We start from the raw sequence: 6489 nt of genomic DNA, 5'->3' as shown, positions 1-6489 counted from the left end.
CTCCATTTTTCCCAAGTAAGCAAACAGACAAAAATGTCAAGTTTGCGCCTGCAAGTGATGCAAGACTAGCTGATCCTACAGGTAGTGCAAGACCAAGGCAACTCGTGGTAGAGGTGGAACAAGCTCCGATCACTAATTTTAATATTTACCCTTAATGCCAAAACACATCTCCAAGAAGGGGATGTATGATGTTTTGTATTAAAGGCAAGGGGCCACTACCCAGACCGGTTTCGACCTTTTTTGAGGTCTCATCAGTGGGAGCTAGGCTAGAAATACCAAGATTTAGTAATACAGAGCTTGTAAGTATTTTACCAAAACAAGTTACCATAAGGTGTTTTAACCTTATTAAATAAAAATCTCAGGAGGAGATATAGATGTAGAAAGTATTTTTACCTTGGGTATAATTATGTTAAAGATACCAAGCAATTTTAAACCTGGTTTTACTCCATTTTTCCCAAGTAAGCAAACAGACAAAAATGTCAAGTTTGTGCCTGCAAGTGATGCAAGACTAGCTGATCCTACAGGTAGTGCAAGACTCCTCTACCACCTCTTCCTACTACTTCCTACTCTTCTTCCACCTCTACCACGAGTTGCCTTGGTCTTGCACTACCTGTAGGATCAGCTAGCATCACTTGCAGGCGCAAACTTGACATTTTTGCGAAAAGAAAGTGGTACACTTGCATCTTATGCAAAAAAATAGGATGAAAGGCCAAACCTGGACCGTATCTATTGTACCTTGTCCTTTATCAACACACTGCAAACACTAGATAGGTTACACTAGATTAATTTTTTTTAATCTTTTTAATTTAGACTTGCTTATTTCGTATTAATATTATATAGTATGTAACATTATTAATTTCTCTTAGCCATAATTTTAGTATTAAAAAAAAAAAATAGAACTTTTAGCTCAAAATAACAAATTTCAGTTGGCAAGCCTGATTTAAAAAGAACAAGTGTAACACCAATTTGTTACACTTATTCTTTGCTCTGATGTGCATACTTGTCCTGGAGCAGGTTGTGGTACAGACCATCAGCTGGTAAGAGCCAAAGTAAGACTAAGACTCTGAAAACTTCCAGGTCAGGCACATCCCACTAGATTGGATGTTAGAGTAATTCCTAGTGGATTCACAGAAGAAACATCACCTCGGTTGGATGATTTTTTTGGAGACCAATGAGGAAAACTCACCAGAAATGCTTTGGGAAGGAGTCAAGATGATAATACAGGATACACGAAGAAGTATCTCGGTCCAATAAGAAAACCAAGAGACCCATAGATATCAGATTCAACATGGGAACTAATCAAAAGAAGGCGGTTGGAAAAACAAAGAGACACAGGAACCGAAGAATAAGAGACTACATAGAGAAGTGTCAAAAGAGCCATCAAGCAGGACAAGGGAAAGTTCTATACTAATAAATGTGAAGAAATAGAGTTCCAGATGAGAAGGCATAATTATAAAAGGATGTTTTATTTAGTTCGTGACAAAGCACAAGTTTAAGCCTAAATGGAATGTTATCAAAGACAGGAATGGATCGTTACTAACAGAAGAGTTGGAAATATCAAAAACAGATGGAAAGAATACTGTGAGGAACTGTACAGCAGAGTGGATAAAGAAAATGTGGAGTCCTCTCACCAAGAAAATTTTGATTTGGAACCTCCTCCACTTAGGCATGAAGTTGAAAGAGCAGTTAAGCAGCTTAGCAGCAATAAGGCCCCAGGTGCAGATAAAATTCCAGCAGAGTTAATTAAGACCACAGGGGATGGAGGTATATAAGAGTGTTTCATAGATTGATTACAAGGATATGGGAGACAGGATCATGGCCTAGAGACTGGAAGAAGTCAGTGTTCATACCACTACATAAGAAAGGTGATATGAAGGCATGCAAGAATTATAGAACTATTAGTTTGATATCTCATGCAAGCACAATTTTATTAAAGATCATGCTAAATAGGATTAAGGCCAAAGTTGAGGCAGATATGCCCAAAGAACAAGCAAATTTTAGGAAAGGTAGGGGCAGCAGAGATCAGATCCTTTGCTTTAGACGGATCATAGAAATATATAAAGAATTCCGACTCCCTCTGGTAATGTGTTTCTTAGACGTGTTGAGCATGTGAAACTGTGGGAAGTAATGAAAAGAATGGGTTTTCCTCAAACGCACTATCAGGTTGATAGTGCATTGAGGAAAACCAACTTGTATAAGGAGCAAGAAGTCACGGTAAAAACAGGTGTTGGATTGACTTGATTGGCTTCAAGTTGGAAAAGGAGTTAGGCAAGGATGTTTACTTTCTCCTCACTTGTTTAATATATATGCAGAGGACATCATGTGTGAAGCATTGGATGAGCTCAGGACAGGAATTACGATAGGAGGTAGATTGATCAGTAATATGAGGTATGCTGATGATACAGTACTCCTTTGTAATGACATGGAAGAACTAGGACTAATTCTTGACACAGTTAACAAGATCAGTAATAACAGAGGACTTCAACTCAATTCTAGAAGACAAAGATCATGGTTCTCAAAGGAAAAACAAACAGAGAAGCTCTTGAGAAACAAATGTACCTTAATGGAGAAAGAATTGAGGAAGCCAGCAAGTTTTACCTGGGATCTATTATTAATGTGAAGAATTGTTGTTCAGAAGATGTCAGAAAAAGGTTAGGAATAGGAATGGCTAAAACAACAGTCAGAGACCTGTCTAAAATCTGGAAGGATGGATCTATCTCCATGGGAACAAAGTTGAAGATTTTGGATGCAGTTGTTTTTCCAACAGCGACTTATGGATGCGAGACTTGGAACCTAAAGAAGTCAGATAAGAAACAGATATCTGCTTTTGAGATGTAGTGTTACAGAAGGCTGCTGAGGATATCATATACTGAAAGGCATACAAATGAATGGGTATTAGAAAAGATCAGTAGAACTTTAAGGCTCCTTAAGGATATTGACAGAAGAAAGTTAAAATATTTTGGACACATAGAAAGAATGGAAGGAGGCTTCTCAGAACAGTAATAGAAGGTAAAGTTCCTGGTAAAAGAGGCACAGGTAGACCATCAATGAGATGGATGGATGGCATGTGTGGAGTGACTGATCTTCAGAGAGTTGAGGCTAACAGAAAAGCAAACAACAGGACTACATGGCGAAGCCTGGTGTGAAACATCACCGAGCATCGGAGTAACCATACGGCATCTGTAGATGCCCAGTGAACACAGTAGTACTGTTTGCTGCAAATTTCTTTGTTACATTTGTGATTTCTTGTGCTCGGTGGGGGGGGGGTGTATTTTTACTCTGAATTCACTATAGCAAATCCTGCATTATAATGAACAATGTCACTCGTCTCTAGGGCTTTGTTATAGTAATTGTCCTACTGAATTATACAAGTTTATCTTACCATAGAATAGATGTAAGTATTAATCCTATTTATAGATTTAATTTCAATTTGCTGTTATTTCTGTTGAAATTACTGTTTTTTTTTTTTTTTTTATCATGAAAAAAGCACTGTATGCTGAAATATTAGTATCACATTATGAAGCTATTATTATCATTTCCTAAACAATTTGAGTCGATTTGCATTTGGTTAGAAAGCAAATTATACTTGACAAGAAATTAGTCATTTTAATCCTTAACTCAAAAAACAAAAAAGTATAGTTTCTTTGTTACTAGGCTACTTGTTTATAGAAACCGACTTCACATCAGTTTTTTTTTTTTTTAGTATCTCATAATGCATAGAATTCCTCTTCCCTTTTGGGTGCATACATTGCCATGTGTTATGGGAATGGTCACTGTCTCCAGACTGGTTTCAACCTTTGTTGTGGTCTCATCTATGGGAGCTAAATTTTTGGAGAAACTTAGAGCTAAATCAATATTAGGAGGAAAACATGATTTCTGCATTTATTTAGCTTTTAGTATCTCCTTAAATCTAGCTCCTACTGATGAGACCTTGGTAAAGGCCAAAACCATTCTGGGGAGTAACCCTTCCAATAATGCTGATAATATATACATCCAAAGTGGATAGTGTGTATTATGGGTTACAGAAGCATTTGATATGAAGTGTCTATACACAAAATGGCCTAGCAAATAAAAGTTTGCGTGAAGATACTTTATGCAGACTTTGTTATAGTTAACAAAAATATAATTTCTTGCCAGGTATAATTTAATGCATTGAGAAATAAATCAAAAGGCTCTACTTATACAACTGAAAAGTCTCATCACAGTTGATTGATGACATTAAGGATGACTGCACAAATAATTAATTGGGTGATATCATGTTATTAATAGTACTAAAATGTTATAGTATGCATTTTTACTTTTCTGAAGAGTACATTATTTAGTATGGTTGTTATTGTAATAAATGTGAAAAAATATATCTTGTGTACATTTTGAGCTGTTCTGATATGCTGCTCCATAGCATCAGTTTTGAACTTAGTGATTACAAATCACTAATCTTAAGTAATCACTTGCTGTTTTGCCAGAATAATGAGTTATTTTGAACTGAGAAACATTCCACAGACTATTTAAGTTAAGGGATATTACATCCCATATTGTTTCATAGCTGAATAAGAAACTCAGAGTTTCTTATTCAGCAGGGTAGTGACCTTCTCTCATAATGTAGAACAGTAATACAGCTCTTAAGAGCTGGGTTTCACATTATAAGTAAATACCAAGAACAGTGATCGGAGCTTGCTCCACCCTTGCTATGAGTTGCCTCAGTGTTGCACTACCAAATGGGTTATGTTTTGCACTATCCAGGTATCTGCTTACGCTTGGACTCGCCGAACTTTATATAGTCTCTATATTCGGCATGAAACTCTGAGTTTCTTATTCGGCTATGAAACAATATGGGATGTAATATCCCTTAACTTAAATAATTTCATGTCGCTGAATTGAAGCCTTTGGCTCTTCATATAATTAGTAATTCCACAGACTATTTGCATGGTCCTTGCTATTGTTCCTGGAATGCTGAGATCTTATGGTCTTTGGTTGCTTCTGCATAATCAAAACTGCAATGTTGCTGTCATAATGGCCAAGGAAAGTGGGCAGTTCAACCTAGCATCACTCAAAGCCATTTAGTGGATGGCATCAAATGGTATGTGTTTATAGTCTGGAGAATCCTACCCATTTCTATTCAAATCAAAGAGATTAAGACACAAGGTTTCAAAGAATTGATGGAGATAAATTTAAGAAAATCAAGGAATACTGAAACTTTTTTGTTTATAATGCTGCAATTTTTTTTAGTTTAATTTATTCAGCATAAATTAAGATAGGGTTGCAGATAGATGATAAAAGCAGCTTTAAAAATTCTGCTTCATAGTTATGATTTATTTACAAGACTTGTTGACAAAAGATGTGTGTAAAATTCTTTTCTTTGCAAAAAATTCTTTCAGGAAAACCAGGCTGTTTTGGGTTCACTACCCAGATCAGTTTCATTCTTTGTCTCACTAGTGGAAACATTATCCCACGGGGAAAGTCATTTTCCATGCTGCATTGACAACAATAGTGTTATCTTTGATGGACAGCACAGATTTGCTAAAGGGAGGTCATGTTTTAGTAATCTACTTATACAATGGGCAAATAATTAGGCTTGACCTATTTGTAAAGAAGTTTACTTTCAATGACTTAGAGCTGTAGCATGGAATGAGGAGTTGGGTGGAAAGGAGATCAGTGCTGCTTGGGTGATATTCAAGAACTATCTAGTAGAAGCAATATCTAAATATATTCCAAAAGGTCAGAAGATTAAATCAGGTAGATGTGAAATGGATGAATGAAGAGATTAAGCATGCAATACAGAGGGGGTAAAAGGCATTATGGAGGCAAGAAGTGTCACTTGGTTGGTAGCCAGCAAAAAATAAGAACAATTATGGTAGGATGGCATTGATTAGAGAAAATGGTATAAAGACAACTGCTGCAGAGGATATTTAATGAGCAGTTCATAAAGGTCTTTCATCCTTGTGAATGTGACAGTTTGAGAGCAGTGGGTGATGAGGAGGGGAGACTAAGTGAGGAAGAAAGATATAGGGAATTAAGCAAAGTTGATATTAATAAGACTGTGGGACTTGATATATCACTGTGTATTTTGAAGGAATGTGCCAGGGAGTTGACATCTGCCATCACATTGTTTAATATGAGTCTTACATTGGGTCAAGTTCCAAAGGAATGAAAGGAAGGCAAGATTGTGACACTTCATAAGGGAGGTGAACAGAACTCAAGCATCAAATTAATGGCCTATTTGTGTCAGTCGTTGTAGTTAAGATGTTATAAAGACACCAGCCTTTATCAGAATCAGGATCCAGAATTGGGTTGACACCAACGGTGTCATCTTTGATGGACAGCACAGATTTGCTAAAGGGAGGTGATGTTTTAATAATCTACTTATTACAATAAGATGACAGCAGCATTGGATGCAGGAGATGGATACACAGTAGTATATTTAAATTTTGCAAAGCCTTTTGATTGTCAAAATAGAATGATGGGGTTGGATATTAGACTAGTACATTGGGT

The sequence above is a fragment of the Typopeltis vanoorti genome, chromosome 10 (assembly GCF_054136105.1).
Source record: "Typopeltis vanoorti isolate ZY-2024b chromosome 10, IOZ_Tvanoo_1.0, whole genome shotgun sequence".
In the NCBI taxonomy this organism is placed as follows: domain Eukaryota; kingdom Metazoa; phylum Arthropoda; class Arachnida; order Uropygi; family Thelyphonidae; genus Typopeltis; species Typopeltis vanoorti.
This window is presented reverse-complemented; position numbering follows the sequence as displayed.